Consider the following 15940-nt stretch of genomic DNA (forward strand, 5'->3'; position numbering starts at 1 on the left):
ATTTATGTATTATTATTATGAGTCAGATGGTTATTCTGAAGATTCATAAAATATGCTGAAGTGTCTTCGATTATAGTAAAGATTCAAATTTTATGCTGAAGAGTCATGCATTATGGTAGGGTCAGGTTTTATATTAAAGAGTAAGGTTCATTGCATTAAAGTATCAGACATTATAGTGAAGAGCCGGAATACCTGCGAAAGAGAACTTGATGCTGAAAAGTCCAACGTTGTTCTAAAGTGCCAGGTATTATGCTGAACTGTCAGATTTTATGCTCAAATGTACGGCAATGTTCTAAAAAGTTAGATGTTGTGTTGAAGAATCGTACACAGTATGCTGAAGTGTCGAACTTTATACTTCATGAAGAAAAGTCCGTCGTTGTTCGTAAAAGCCAGATATTGTTCTGAAATGTTAGGTTTTATGAAAAGAGTCAGATTCTATGCTAAAAGTCCAGTGACGTTCTGAAGAATCAGATGTTACGCTGAACAATCATATGTATTATTATGCTGAACTAACTAACAGACATAAATATCTAAGTACAACTGTGTATGAAAGATATTTTTAACAATTAATTGGCTTAAACTAGTCCATCAGAAACGTATTTTATAAAAATATGCGCGGTATTAAAATTCAACCAGCTTCGGCGTCGCGGCTGTGAAGTGTCACTGCACGAAACTTTTTGCCGGAAATACCTGCGAGAACGTCGTAGATCCAACGCCCAACCTAAAAGGTAAGGGTGTTTTTTTACGTCTATTAGGGGATAATTGAAGGAAATAACGGCAAAGAATGCGAAGGGAATGTTTCGAGGGTTTTTTCGGTGGTCGTCTTCAATGAAGAACACCCTTAGGGAAGGAATCCCAAAAATTCCTAGCCTTATTTTTTGTTTCTCTAGCTTCTTTATACACAGATAAAGTCCGCATCGTGTTTTTTATTTAGAGATTTAGGTAACATTTTACATTGGCACTAGTTTTTGATTGAAAATATATTAAAAATATACAGGGTCCGGCAATAGTGTATCGGGCATCTGTAGCTCCTAGAATAAAAAACTTGGGAATTTTGTGTAAGTGTAAACCTAAAGTACGTACTAGGATGTATTTCAGGAAAATATTTTCTTCTATAGGGTGGTTCAAAAAAGTGTAAGTGGATCGAAATTATCTTTTTTAAATGGAACACCCTGTATATTATTGCACTTTTGGCTTCCTTTTAAATCACTTTACATAATCCTAAGATATAAATAAATATAATTTGATAGTTTCTGAGATATTAATAAATAAATAAAAAATATTTATCAAAGTAAAACCTCTGAAGGCGGGTAAGGGGACAAATAACTCACAATCTTTAAGATGTTTATTTAAATTTAAATGCTTCAAAAAAAGCAAGGGGGGCGACATGTTTCGGGACTTAAACAATTCCCATCATCAGACCCAGAAAGCTGAAACAATTACAATCAGAATAATAGGAAATTCCAATAATCAAACAGAGGTCAAAATTATAAAATACGATCACAAAACAAATTAAAAAAGTTATTTTTTTTAAGGTTAAAAGGTTATTTCTATCACAATAATTGTTCAATGACAGATAACAATATGGTAAGCTCAATTTGAAAATTAAAACAACTAAACTAAAATCATAAGGTGAGGGGAATTGACAGAAATTGACAGAAAAATCAAACAAGGCAATAATCACATCATACCTCAATGCACAATTCAAAGAAACTTACTTAAACATTAGTCAAATGTATTTTGAGGGATACATTTTTTTTATTTTTGTATTAGTCATGTTAGTTAAGAATTATGATTATTTTAATTTGTATATGTAGATATTTAATTTTGTAGGATAAAATTTTTAGTTATGTTAGTTGGGAGTAAGTTAAATTATGTTTATTTTTATTAATTTGTATATGTAGAATTTTAATTTAAAAAAAATATTTATTTTTCAGTCGTTCTTAAAAAAAATTATTCTGAAATCTAAACTATAATGGATATTTACTTTAGATGGTCTATACTTACTTTGCTATAAATATCGTAATCTTAAATCATACAATGTGTTCAAAATTCTACACCAAACCTTCTAAAATATAAAATAAATTTTCTTTGTCTTTTTAAATGGTATATTATTTTTTTATTGAAAGTATTTCAAAATTATTCATAACCATGAATTTACAGATACACCCAGTATTATTTCATATGGCTCTTTCAACGGTAAAATATGAGAGCAATCATTGGGTGGCTTTGATAAAAATTTACCGTGGAAAATGTCATATGAAATAAGTATAAAACAGCGAATATATGCGAAACGGTCAAAAATTTTGAGATACTTTAAATGCAAAAAATGTTCAATTTTGAATTCTCCATCTACTGAAAAATAATATACAGGGTGTTTATAAAAAAACGGTGCTATTTAAAAAAAACGAATAAAAATTATTTTATATTTTGAAAAGTTTGGCGTAGAATTTTGAACATCCTGTATAATTTAGAATTACAATATTTATAGCAAAGTAAGTACATACCAACTAAAGTAAATATCTAATATAGTTTTGATTTCAGGACAGCTCTTGTATTTTTAATAATTCTTTTGAGGAAGGCTGAACAATATATATTTTTGATTTATTTATTAATATCATTGAAACTATCGAAATCTATTTACTTATATCTTAGGATTATGTAAAGTGATCTGAAAAGAAGCCAAAATGCAATAACATACACGGTGTTCCATTTAAAAAAAATCATCTCGATCCACTCACACTTTTTTAGGCCACCCTATAAATGTTAAAATATTTTTCTGAAATACATCCTTGTACATACTTTAGATTTGCACTTAAACAACAAAATATTCAATGTTTTTATTCTAGGAGCTACAGATGCCCGACGCACTATTGCCGTACCCTGTATGTATAAGACATAATGAAATTTACGCAGTTGCATTCATTACTATTATTTATCAGTGATTTTACATTTAAAAAAATAAATGCCTGAAGAACCTGTTTGTTGGTAGAATTTTGAAAAAGTTTACTTGAAAATATGTTTTATTTTTATTTTTACATTAAGTAAAGCAATTTTTAGCCATCTTGATGAAATTTAAAATCAATATCAAAAATTATTGCTAATTCTTATTGCACATGGTATAAATTGGGCTTCAACGCTATAACCAATCCAGTATAACCAATTGACATTGGTCAGTTTAATAACAAACACTAACACATATATGGTATTTATCTTACTCAATTTGATTGGCAAACGCAAATGTGTATATTAAGGTAATAGTGGTGACTGCGGAAATTAATTTGTGAAACTGTTATTATGTTTCTCTTGGCTAGTCATAGGTTAAGTTAATATTGATCTAGAATAAAGATATAACCATATGTAAAGTAATATTAACATTGATAAATACTCTGTTGCTTTTAAACTAATTAAATATAATAGGTAACACTAAAATATAATTACCTAACGTATCTCAAGAGAGTGTAATATATTCTAAGGGAAATTTCAGCATTAACAGAAGAAGTAAAAGAAAAAAATATCATTTTTCGCTCTATTAACTCTATCAAAAAAATTGTAATAAATCTCCAAATACACTCAGACGCAAAAAAAACGCAACGAAATTTTTTTTCATCAAGTTTAAAGTGTTATATTTTTGTCACTTTTAGCCATAGCTTTTAGCCCTATTTTCATGAATTTTTCAGCAATCTGTGTATAAAGCTATCAACTTTAATTCATAAACTCAGTTTTTTATCAACTTTGGCATTTGGTTTACTATAAATGGTTAATTGAAGGGATACTTTTTTCCTTACTTTAAAACGCCCTGTGCAATAATTTCGTGAGTTACTTTAAAACATTATTTTTCGATCGAAACCATGTCTGCCGAACATTTTCTTTTTTAACTCATGTCAACACATCCTTGGTAAATTTTTAAGAGCGAAATCAACTTGCCACCAACAATTTGCAATTTTTTCAACTATCCTTACTTTTTTGATGTTATTTTTAATATCACTAGGTGACTTTGGTGACTATTGTCATAATGTCATATCGACACTGATTAGAACTCTAGATATATTAAAATTTAAAAACATTAAAAAGTAAAGATACAGGTTTGATTTTAATAAATATTATTAACACTAACAAAACTAAGGATATTAAAAAATAAATGTAATAACTAAGTGTACAAACAAATCTGTAGTGTAGACGTCGCCGTCGGTTCGTACAGTTAATGAGGCTGCAAATATATTGTGTTATGTTTTCCCATTCTTCTTCAAAGAACAAACAAATATTCATAATTTCGGCCATCTTAACAAGACCAATGACTTGCACAATCTTCGACAATAAGAACCATATTCAATTGTACACAATTCACCAAAGCCACATCGTCATTATGAAGAATGGTATCAAAAAGTAACGATAATTGAAAAAATTGCAAAATATTTGTGGCAAGTTCATTTTGCTCTTGCAAATTAACCAATGCATGTGTTGACATTAGTCAAAAAAACAAATATTCAGGAGACATGGTTCTGACCAAAAAATAATGCACTCTGCTAAAATTATCAATATCAGTAGGTTGTGTTTTTTAACAATGGATTTAAGATGTCCCTAAAGAAAGAAGTCTAAGGGTATTAAATCCGGTGATCTTGGAGGCCATTCAACTGGTCCCCTTCTGCCAATCCATGTACCCGGAAGTCTCTCGTTTAACCACTGTCGGGCAGGAAGAAAATAATGATGTGGAGCACCATCCTGCTGGAATGTTAACAAATCCTTACGAAAAACTGATTAGAGGTTGTCACTCATTCAAATTTGAGAAAAGAAATGTTAATGTTTTTGCTATTTTCTGTTTATTAGTATTTTGACCCCCCTAGAAAAATGTAATGGCTACGTCCATGTTGCCACCTAATCTTCTAATCATTTGTACTACAAGGAGATCCATTGCAATCATTTTTATGTAAACACTAGCCTGAAAACAAAAATCGTTTAATTGCAGAAACAATTAAACCATGTTTAATTGTTTCTGCAACTTTGAAACGCGATTATTCGGAAACCTCTGGACAAAAAGCAACAAAGTACGATACCACTAAAAAGAGAATTAAACGCCTTTTAAAAGGATGTGCCACTTGACCCCCATTGCCATTTAAGATTGTAAGGGTGACATCTACCCCTCCTAGGGGCCTAAAAGAAAAAGACTAAAAATATTAATTTAAAGTGTTCCCCTTACAAATAAAATTGACGTGTCTTTCCGATTGTTCATATTTTTAACTGCAAGAACTTTAAGAAAGATATTAAGGGTGGAAAGTTTTAAAATTGACACACTGTATAATAATTCAACTACTAAAGTTTATATTAAACTGAGTTTACGACTTAAAGTTGATATATTTATATACAGATTGCTAAAAAAAATTAAGGAAATAGGATTAAAATTAAATATATAACATTTTAAACTAGACCAACAATTTTTCCGTTGCGTTTTTTTTGCATCTCTGTGTATTTATTCATCACCGAGAAAACTTGAATCATACATGGCCAAGTCATGCATCCGACTATTAAGTTTTTACTCCAACACTATCCTTCCTCCACTTTGCAGACCCTGTTTGTATACCGGCCTTAACTGCAAATTACTTGCCCTCTGCCACAGCACAAGGAAGGAAGTAGGCAACCGCACACACGCTCGCGATTGCCGCATGCCGAATTTAATTGTGCCAAGCGAGGCGTGGCCTAAACTTTGCCAGGCGGTGTGACGTCACAAGGGTAACGCAGAGGATTGTTCGGGCGTTAAATTTCGGCGGGTTATTTGAATGTGGCCCAGTAACAAGCGTAGTTGTACGATGCTTAAAGGCGAGTTTATAATATAGTTATACAGGGTGGTCCGAACTGTATTCCGGAAACTTCGGCAGCATATTTTTTACTTATTTTTATCTGCAGATTATGCTGCAGAAGTTTCCGGAAAACAGTTTGGACCTTATTATTTGGAAACCTTATTTTGAAAATTATCGCCGGTAGTGCCAGTTCCGATTCTTGTTTTTATGAAACGTAAATTGTGCATGTGGTTCGTTCAAATGAACGAATCGTAAGAATCGATTCAATGTGAAAAATTGAATCGTGTGATTCGATTCACTAAAAAGAATCGTAATGCCCATTACTATAGTTTAGAATTAGGTCCTTGGATATACGCCTAACTATGACAGTTCCCCTGTCTGTTTTTCCAGTTTTTAGTTCTTTAGTTGGTAAGTTGAAAACTAAGTAGTTATTTGACATAAATAGATTATGTAAAATCCTGATTAAATATATTTCAAAAATGTTCGACAACATTTTCTAACATAACGTCGGGTTCATATTGCCAACTTTACAACTTTTAACATCAAAACTGAACTAGTTGCTGTTTGCCATGTAAGACTTCCGCGATCGATACGTAAGAATCCTTTTCATTTAGAATATAACTGTATGTACATGCTGCTGGAATTTCGTACGAACGAACGAATTTGAGGGAAATTGGGTTTGGGAACTGGAAACGTCTAAAGAGATTTTAAGCTCGAGGGAAACCTTAAAATTGAATAGTTTATTTGAAATATAGTATATTTTCAATGTTCGTTTCGCAAAGTTTTCGAATTAGGAAAAACTTTTATAGCAGGTAGAGTTCCGAAAGTCTAATATTCATTACTTAGAAAATTTTAATATCATGTTCTCAAGTTTATAATTTTATAACTTTTATTCTTCAGTTTAAGTGTATTTATTTGGTGTATTTTTACATAAATAATATACAATAATTGAAATAGTTGGCACTGCATTTTTGCAACAGAAGACTAACCAACACCAAAAGGCATTAGACAAGGAGAGAGTCTTAGCCCCTTCTTATGTATTCTTTTAATGGACATCATCATAGAAAAGGTGACCTCGATGAATATCGGTTATCGAATGGGATACAACAGAACGTGGTATGTTACGCTGATGATGCTGCCATTATCGCGGAGACAGAGGACGATATGCAGAGACAGCTTTATAAATTCTACCAAGTAAGCCGAATATGATTATCTCTACAGAAAAAACTAAATGCTTAACTTTTATATATATATATAATATATATATATATATATATATATATATATATATATATATATATATATATATATATATATATATATATGTATATATATATATATATATATATACTGCTATATATAACATATATATATATATATATATATATAAAACTAAATGCTTAACTTTTTATATATATATATATATATATATATATATATATATATATATATATATATACATATATATATATATATATATATATATATATATATATATATATATATATAACTATATATATATATATATATATATATATATAAAAGTTAAGCATTTAGTTTGTTCAAAGCTGAACAAATTTGGAAAAAAATAAAGTCCTCTATTCTGGATGCCAGACCACCAAGAGATAGAAGGTAATGAAAAAAGCAAACGATGTAACAAGAAAAGGAACAAATCCACTAAGTGGACCAGAATCATTCTAGCTTCCCAAGTAGTAGCTCCAACTTAAAGCAAAACTCAAGAACCTGTCTCCATTTGTAACCTAGAATAAGAATGCTCCTGACGGTCTAAGACGCTCGAAATTTCTCGTGATGACTTACTGCAGCAAAATTAAATATTTTCCTTGATTTAAGTAAGAACAATCTTCGGATTGTCACAGGACACTGTCTCTTCAACAAACACCTCGGTAGATTGAAGCTATTGAAGAAATAACGGCGAATGCAGATTCTGTTTATGTCATATACCTACTAACATACAAATCTGTTTTTTTATCTGAAAAAATAAAAAAGTTATAGGGGGTGAGCCACTTTTGAGATGACCCGGTATATTAAAAAATATTGTTTCATAATGTAATATCATTTTAAAATTCTTGTATGTTATTTTGGAATTCTGAAGATAATTTTAAAGAATAAACGGAATATATTTTTAATAAAAGCATTATTAATTATTAACAGGGTTATAATTATGATTTTGTTACAATGTAAGTAAGTAAATAATGTAATGTAAGAGAAAAATTCAGATTTTACATTTTACTAAAATATTATCTAAATGGCGCCTTTCTACAACAACGCCACTGACTCCTAATGGGTAAATTGAGTTGCCTACCGGTCCCGAAAGGCGTTTCAAGACTTAAATATTTAAGTCAAATTTCTGCTTACAAATTTGGCACTGGCGAACCATATTTTATAGTTCTTGAAAAGAAAAAAGTCAATAAAATAAACACTAAGGACTACAAGCTAAGAAAATGCGTTAATACAGCCCTTTGGGGACATAGCGGCAACAAAGCTTTCACACACGTGCGACGCGTACTACAAGGTAATAAATGAATGAATAGGCTCCTCGCCTCTAATCAATTGTTGTCCTTGTAAAGAACTTATCCTTTTTTTAAGCAGTATCCGACTTATAATTTAGTAGTATGAGGACTATTTAATACATCTATGGAATACTAAACCTACTTTATTAAACTGTAGTATTAATGTCAATATATGTGTATAACAAGAAAAAATATTGATAATATTAAAGACGTGACAACATAGGCTGGATGACAAAGGCTCGGTCGACTGTACCCAGAAGTAAACATGTGTACAAAAAATATTGTTTGACCGCGTTGAGATGTAAATAGTGTAGTCTATTTTATTTTAGATCTATGGTTGTAAACCTGATAAAAGCCATTTTCAGGTTATTTTCAATTATTTGTCTTTGAAAGCTTTGATTTTGTGAATGAAATTTATTACCTGGGTATTTTGTCGTATCCCTCTATTTTTACTGCTTTTCTCTGTTATGCCTACGAGAATATTTCGTTTATAGATTTTGCAACCTGCAATTTCCTTGACATATGTTTTGACAGATTTCTTATGTTTAGATCATGACTACATGTATATATATATGTAGTACACATTGTTTTGAATGTTTTTCTTCTTTAAGATAAAGTGGCATTTAGATTTGAAGTTGATTGGGATTTCTTCCATACTAACAATTATCAATTTGATTTTGGTGGTAAAATCTAAAAGATATGCATGAATTTGTTGTTCCAAATATATATACTTCTACTATATATAGTGTGTTATTATTAAAATGTCTTTCTGTCTACCAGTTTGTTTGTACATTACTTCAGTTTTGCTAAATACATTTTGAGGAAACCCACTTTATTTTATATTAGTTGTATTTATTGTGACTAATGACAATTACGACTATATCATCGAATTTTAGATGGCTGAATATTCTCCATCTATTTTTCAATCCTTTGTTTGTCTAGTCTAGTTAAGGAAGTTTTCTTATATTTGTTATTAAATATTAAATTGCCTCAATATTTCTCACAAAAGAAATAAATATCATTTCTGTATTTTATTTCAACTATTGTTACACGAACTTTGTATCTAAAATATTCAAACAGTCCATTATATTATTCATTGTTTTCTTCGAATAAATATTGATGGCAATTACTAGTTTTGAAATCGCACACAAGGAAAAATGCATTTCCGGCGATACAACCAACGAGACATGACACAAGGACAGGCCGGAGCCCTTTTGGCAGTAAATTTCGAATTTGGCGGGTTATTTGACTCTATTTTATGGCCAATTAAATTTTACGATCCCCATTTTGGAAGAGTTTATTTCATTTTTACGTTTCTCTTTTAGAATCGGTTGTAAATTGTTATGAAAGCTGCAACAAATGTAGATTTATGCTTTAAACTACCCTGCTGTAGTACTATTCTATCATGATTATAAATTATGCTCATGAAAAAATAGTTATTTATGTATCTTATACATAAATCAATGGGTATTAATTACCGAGGGCAAAGCTTCTGTCCAATAATTAGTCCGAGGTTATTAACACTTTATAGTTCCCGTGGTACATAGATAATTTTAATTCGTACTGAATTTAGTATATTTTGTCCCCTCAACGACACAAATGTTACATTTATTAATCTTCCGGTATATTTTTTGTATTAACGCTGCTGGTGGGAGTGTTTTTTGCCAGGCTACTATATACCCCAGTCAAAATAAACAAGGAAAAGGGGGTTAAATAACAATAATTCGCATAGACCTGAAAATTGATACAGGCCTTAAATACACTATTATAAATGATATCTGAAAAATCCCCACCCACGTCTGCTAAAATAAAAAAAAAAATATTCAAGGTCAAAAGTCAAAAATATGTTTTTTTTGCTTTTTTCTCCTTAACGGCAAGCGCTATTGCAAAAGTACCTTAAACAAATGTTGTCGACCATTACATTTTCTACAATAATGATTCTTATACTTTTTCTTACGAACCACCATTCCTGATATATGGCGATTTCAAAAGTCGAAAGACTCGTATTTTTCATAATATGCACACATTTCCGCACCATTTGTGAGGTAGTGTACTTGGCGCGTTTTTTTTAACGTGGTTTCCCCTGTAGGCCTAGTCCACGATCTATTGTGGTTAAGTTTTATTACACATTATACTATTAATTTTAAAAAACGGTGCTCTTGGTAATGATTATAGTCGAACGGTTTATTTTTGATTTTGGGAGAATTTTAATCTGAGTGGTAATCTTCAAATGATACTTCAACAGTAATGTCTTCTTCGCTTTCTTCTTTCTCATCTTCTTGCGGAATATCTGGAAATCCATCTATGATAGATGCATCAGTTGTCTGCATATCAAAATCCTCATCTGTATTTAAGTCAATATTGGAGCAAGACTGTCCTTGACAATTAGTACATATTGGTGTACAAAACAATCCGACTCTTTTACAACCACAGTTTGCGCTACAACCCTTTTTGTTTAACCCAATTGCAAAAAATTGTGTTATGTAAGTAGTTTTCTGGAGCAGGTGGAAGTAAAGTTTTAATCAGCTCCAAAGTATTATCTATAAATTTCCAACCCCAGTTTTCTGGGTTCAGTTGATTACCTAGCCACAATTGGACTTGATAGTATACACGATATAAGTATTGACAGGCAGAAGCAGATGTTGGAGGAAGACAAGAAAGTTGTACCATTTTATTGTTCCGAGTATTTTTAACAAAATTTAAATATCTATACTTGTCTATAGAATCAATTTTTTTTGCAGCACCATATATAGCAAGAGGCAAGCGAATTCCACTTGTGATGATGAGTTGTGGAGAAGAGTCAATCTTTTTGAATACGTCTGCGCAGACATTACTGTTGAAGTATCATTTCTCCCAAAATCAACAATAATCCGTTTTACTATAAAGCTTGATTTTCATGCATCCGTTGTCCGACGATACGTTGATACGATATTAATTTTATTGGTAGAATTTAAAGACTTTGATTGGTTAGAAAATAACGCAGTTTTTAAATTTATTGCATTTTCATGCCTCCCCTTATCGGATATACGTTGGTGTCATTTTATATTTTCGTTTCCATGACGATTTTGCTATTTTACTTATATTTTTATTAAGGTTAGATCATGGTTAGATTAAATTTGTCTAAAAAGTGTCAAAAGGTCCGTTATCGTATTAACTTTTGAAATCGCCATATCTCAGGAATGGTGGTTCGTAAGAAAAAAGTACAATAACCATTATTGTAGAAAATTTAATGGTCTACAAGATGCTAAGAAGGTACTTTTGCGATAGCACTTGAATCATTCATATCATTTATAATAGTGTATTTAAGACCTGTACCAATTTTCAGCTCTATGCGAATTATTGTTAATTGAAATGTCTATTTTGACTGTGGTAATAGGTACTCTATTTTTTTTTTTCACATGCAAGATTTCGATAGACGATGACAGAAAAAAAGCAGATGACTTCCATACGAAATGTATTCGTGCTTCTTCAGTGTTTCCCCATTTTCCCGACAGAATCTGCATTCGCCGTTATTTCTTCAATAGCTTCAATCTACCGAGGTGTTTGTTGAAGAGACAGTGTCCTGTGACAATCCGAAGATTGTTCTTACTTAAATCAAGGAAAATATTTAATTTTTGTCAGTAGTAAGTCACGAGAAATTTCTTCGAGCGTCTTAGACCGTCAGAGCATTCTTATTCTAGGTTACAAATGGAGACAGGTTCTTGAGTTTTGCTTTAAGTTGGTTACTACTTGGGAAGCAGAATGATTCTGGTCCAGTTAGTGGAGTGTTTGTTCCTTTTCTTGCTACATCGTTTGCTTTTTCATTACCTTCTATCTCTTGGTGGTCTGGCATCCAGAATAGGAGGACTTTATTTTTTTTCCAAATTTGTTCAGCTTGAACAAAAAACTAAATGCTTAACTTTTATATATATATATATATATATATATATATATATATATATATATATATATATATATATATATATATATATATATATATATATATATATATATATATATATATATATATATATATATATATATGTATATATGTATATATATATATATATATATATAAATAAATGTATCTTCTTTATATATATGTATAAAGTTAAGCATTTTGGTTTGTTCAAACTATGATTTGGAGAAAAAAAATAACCTATGCTGAATAGCTCAGAGGTAATGAAAAAAGAAACGATGGCAACGAAAAGGAACAAACACTCCGCTACGGACCAGAATCATTCTGCTCCCCAGTAACAACAAGCAAACTCAGGCTAACCTGACTAGCAACCTGAAAAGAAGAATGTTTCTGACGGTCTCTGGGCTTGTCTTTGCCAAAAAGATAAATGGATTTCGGTGATTTATTGAGCAATCTTCCTCGTGAATTGAAGAAATAACGCGAGAACCTCGTGGAGTCGAAAATGAAATTCACTGAGGCCGAGCTGTCGTGGAAGTCATCTGCTTTTTCTGTCTCTATCGAAGCCCTTGCGTAATGAAAAAATATATACCTATTACCACAGTCAAAATAGGCATTTCAGAAACAACAATTCACGCGGGACGAAAGTGAACGCAGGCTTAAATGCCTATGTATGAATGACTATTTCAGAGTGCTTATCGCAAAACTAACTTAACATCTTGTGAACCGACTAATTTTCTACAATAACTGTTGATTGTACTGCTTTGAACCACCATTCTGATGATATGGCATTTCAAAGTTAATACGACGAACTGCTGCCACTTTTGAACAAATTGTCTAACCATGATCTAACAAATAAAAATATGAAGTAAAATAACTAAATCGTCGTGAAAGCTTTGAAAATAAATGACGCCAACACCGCAACTAAGTAAGGCAGCAATTCAATAAGTAAAAACTGCGTACCTACAATACCAAATTAAAGCAAAACATCATCGTCGTCACGTCGGGCGTCGGACAATTGTCAGGTGGTGATCTTTCAAATGATACTTCGGCGGCTGCGCGGCGGACGTATTCAAAGATTGACCTCTTCTCCAGGCTCATCATGCAAGGGTAATTCGCTTTGCGCTTATGCTATAATTGCTGCAAAAAATGATTTGATATGAACAGTGCTGAGATATTTAAAACTTTTGTTAAAAATACTCGGAACGGAAAATGGCTGCAGCTTTGTCTTTCTGAACTCTGCTCTGCTATGTCATGACTATCGAATTTGTTAATCTATCAGGTTGTCGGCAATGACAGGCAATGAACTGAGGTTAAGCGCAACTGAGATATGACTTTGGAGGCTGATAAAACTTCCACCTGCTCGAAAACGCACATAACACAATTTTTTACAGGTAGTGCCGCTAACAAAGCAATGAAGCAAAGAATCGGCTATGTTTATCTGACGCCAATATATGCTGGTGTCAAGGACGATCTGCTCAAATATTGACTTAAATACAGATGATGAAATGCCGAGCAGCTGTTGATCTATCATGGACCAACTGAGATATTCCCAGAAATCAAGAAACTGGATACTATAATCGTCGACTGAATTACCGCTCAAACTAATGGTAATAAAACAACCTGACAATAGATCATTTTCTGAAACACGAAGTACCTACAAATGAATTGCCAATATTATGAAAATACGGTCTTTCGACTTATCGCCGAGATGATGATTCGCTGAAAGGCCTCGACCCATTGTAGCCAAAATGACAAATGATCGACATTGTTTAGGTACTGCAATAGCACTTTGCCAAACAGAAAAAACATGTTTTGACTACAATATTTTGATTTTATTTTTTTTTTATTTTTGGTACGGGCATTGGGTGGGGGATTCTCATAATAGTGTGTTGAGGCCTGGCAATGTTTACGTATCTGCAACTCATGCAGTTGTTTATTTCGACTGAGATATATGGAACCTGACGCAGCCTTCGCATAACGGCCGTAGCAAAAATATGCAAATGTATTGTACATATTCGTTGAATATTAGTAGAATTCGAATACGAATAAAATTATCTGTCATGCGAACTCTAAGAGATTGGCAACCTCGAACTGGTATTGGACAGAAACTTCGCCCTCGTAGTAACTACCCGTTGATTTATGTATAAAGATACGCATAAACTCTTAACTTCATGACAGGCCAGTCATGATAGTAACTTGCTTTACGGCGAGTTAAAAGCATAAATCCATTTGTTGCGACAACCGATTCAAAAAAAGAATTGACAAAAATATGCCAACCGTATTCTAAAAATAGAGTCAAACTCGTTGCCATAGCGCAGGATCGTCATGGTGTCGTCGAAAATGTCATTGCCATTCAATATTTGACCGAAGAAATAATGGACTCGTTTGATAATTTTTGAAAGTTCGTCAACCGGCACAATAAATGAAATGGAAATGATGACATTCTTTGTGAAAATATTGAAGCAATTTTATTTAATAACAAATATGAAAACTTTCCTTTAACCAACACAACGCTAAACAAAGGATTGGATGAATAATCATGGCATAGAATGCGCTGATGATCTGTCGTATTGTCATTAGTCACAATAAATACAGCAATATAAAATAAAGTGGGTTCAAAGGTAAACTGTTAACTGGTAATGCTACAACTGATGAACAGGCGTTTTAATAATAACAGCAAACACTGCTATATTTGAACAGCAATTCGTATTGGGATTTCCACTACAAAATCAGCATAAGAATGAAGTTAACGTCAAAACTCAATCGGCTTCAAATCTAAAATGCCACTTAATGAAACATTCAAGCAATATTGTGCTACATATATACGTGGTCATGATCTAAAATATGTCATAGACGAAACGGCGGTTTAAATCTATAAAACAGAATATTCTAGGCATAAGAGACGACAAATAGAGTGGTACGATAAAATGTTCCAGGTAATTCGAAATCAGAAAGCTTTCGAGACAAAACAATTGAAAATACCTGAAAACATCGGTTGTTAACCATTCAGACTTAAAATAAAATGAGACTACACTATTTACATCTCAACGCGATCAGCTGTTATTTTGTACGTTTACTTCTGGCACGTCGACCGAGGCACCTATCATCTGTTATGCGTCTTAAATCGCTCAATTTTTTTCTTGTTATACGTATGACGGATATTAATACTACGGTTTAATAAAGTAGGTTTTGGTATTCCATAGATGTATTAAACTCCTCATACTACTGAAGTATCGGTCTGTTTAAAGGATGCTTCTTTACAATATGACAACACCGATGGAACGGGGAACCTATTCATTCATTTATTACCTTGTGGTGCGTCGCGATGTGCCCGGCTGTTGCCGCTATGTCCCCGGCATTCTTAACATTGACTTCCTTTCCAGAGTGTTTATTTGTTGACTTTTCTTTCGAAACTATAAAATAGTATCCGGTGCCAAATTTGCAAATTGACAAATAATCCATTTAAGGTCTTGAAACGACCTTTCGACCGGTAGCTCAATTTACCGTTAGAAGTGAACGAGCTGTTCAGATAATATTTTTGGTAAAATCTGAATTTTTCTCTTACGACATTGTTACTTACTTACATTGTAACAATCATAATTATAACCCTGTTAATAGTAATAATGTTTTTATTAAAAATATATTCCGGTTTATTCTAAGAGTTCGGAATCAAAATAACGTACAAATTTTAAAATGATATTACGATTATGAAACAA

General features: G+C 31.9%; 1 protein-coding gene across 1 annotated transcript in view; it reads left to right on the forward strand.

The window, feature by feature from the left end:
* Positions 1-642: 642 nt before the first annotated feature.
* Positions 643-15940, forward strand: part of LOC115886766 (adhesion G protein-coupled receptor B3-like) — a 170664-nt gene continuing 155366 nt past the window's right edge. Inside the window, exon 1 of the mRNA XM_030906050.1 lies at positions 643-728. The gene's annotated coding sequence lies outside the window, so the exon portion shown is untranslated. The remainder of the gene's footprint in view (positions 729-15940) is intronic.

This window comes from Sitophilus oryzae, unplaced genomic scaffold (genome assembly GCF_002938485.1).
Source record: "Sitophilus oryzae breed Bouriz unplaced genomic scaffold, Soryzae_2.0 scaffold_496_pilon_pilon, whole genome shotgun sequence".
In the NCBI taxonomy this organism is placed as follows: domain Eukaryota; kingdom Metazoa; phylum Arthropoda; class Insecta; order Coleoptera; family Curculionidae; genus Sitophilus; species Sitophilus oryzae.